Here is a 1,364-nt window from a genome sequence, read left to right as displayed (position 1 = left end):
TCCACTGTCAGTGCTGGACAGGGCTGGTGCTGCACACAACTTAAACATGTGATTAACAAAAGCCTCCTGATGTCCTGTCCTAGGCCTGAATTAACAGCTAACCCAGCAAATTCCCATGCAAAAAATCACAAAAATGAAGATCAGTTTACATAACAATCTGGTCTTATAAAGAAAAATAAACTGCACCTATAAAAACAAAAGTCTATCCCATAAAAATCCATTAAAAAAATGTGAACTGTCTAAAAATAGAGAAGTTTGATAAATGTGTACACTAGCCTTTACTAACCAATAAACCAAATTTCAGTGTATTATTTCAATTCAATTAAAATTAAATTTAAATTTAATTTTTTAAATCAAATTTAATACAATGCCTTTTGATATTCCTATAAAAATGTAAGTTAGGAAACAAAGATTCAGCTTTTCTGCAGAAAGAAACTAAAGTCCCATCTGTTTATAATGCAAAAGACTGGGAGGGCCTGCTTGAACTTAGGGCAGTTAATTAATTTAATTAATTAGATTTAAGAACAGGAACACCCCTGCCATCAGCAAACCTGGGGGTGGCACAGAGGCAGCAGGTGAGCAGACTCACACTTGTTTAATGCCTGTAAGAGTCTGTACTAAAAAATCAGAGCACTGTGAAAAGGCAGTCAAAATTTGATATACTGAACCTCCCCAGCAGGTTTTGTTGCTGGCAAAAATACTCTGGAATTACAGGAATATCTCAATTCTGTGAGAAAACTGAGACTCACTAAGTCACAGCTGGAGTTTCTGAGAAAAAAATCAGTGTCTCTTGTTAGAAACTCTTGCAGACACTCCCAGTTTCTTCTCTTTTTGGGAATGCAAGTATTCCTTTACAGAGGTTTTAAAGAGGAATAAACGTAGTGCTGCTCCTGCTCTCATGCACTGCTTGTTCCTGCTGAACACAACTGCAGCTCTGGCAGCAACACATGACTGACACTAGACTGGATTGTTCTGTGTCCAAAAGGAGGAAAAGCATTCCCTCTAGAACATTCCATGGCCATGGGGTGGGATGTTCCAGGAATGCCCAGAGCCAGCCATTCCCAGGGCTCAGAGCTGGGTCCAGGTGCCTGTGCCAACCCTGCCCATCCCCTGCTCCTGTGCCCTCCACCTCTGGCATTTGGGCACACAAGGAGCTCAGAATCGCCTTCTCCAGGCCTTTAAAAGCCATTTTATAAGGATTCATCCAGTCTACTCAGCAAATCCATGGCCAAACCAGGCTAGGAATCAGGTCACCAGGCCCCAGGCACCACCTGCAGCCCACACAACCCCAGAGCTCCTCTAGGAGCTGCTTCGGTTTGTCTTGAAGGTAGGAACCCCAGGGAATCCTGTCCCTGAGCCCCTAA

The 1,364-nt window shown here is 42.5% G+C and overlaps 1 protein-coding gene across 7 annotated transcripts in view; it reads right to left on the bottom strand.

The window, feature by feature from the left end:
• NEO1 (neogenin 1) overlaps positions 1–1,364 on the bottom strand; it is a 159,606-nt gene that overhangs the window by 29,043 nt on the left and 129,199 nt on the right. The gene's annotated exons all lie outside the window — the stretch shown is intronic.

Source organism: Parus major, chromosome 10 (genome assembly GCF_001522545.3).
Source record: "Parus major isolate Abel chromosome 10, Parus_major1.1, whole genome shotgun sequence".
NCBI classification, from domain to species: domain Eukaryota; kingdom Metazoa; phylum Chordata; class Aves; order Passeriformes; family Paridae; genus Parus; species Parus major.
Note: the sequence above shows the minus strand (reverse complement) of the source record. Positions and strands in the feature narration are given on the sequence as shown.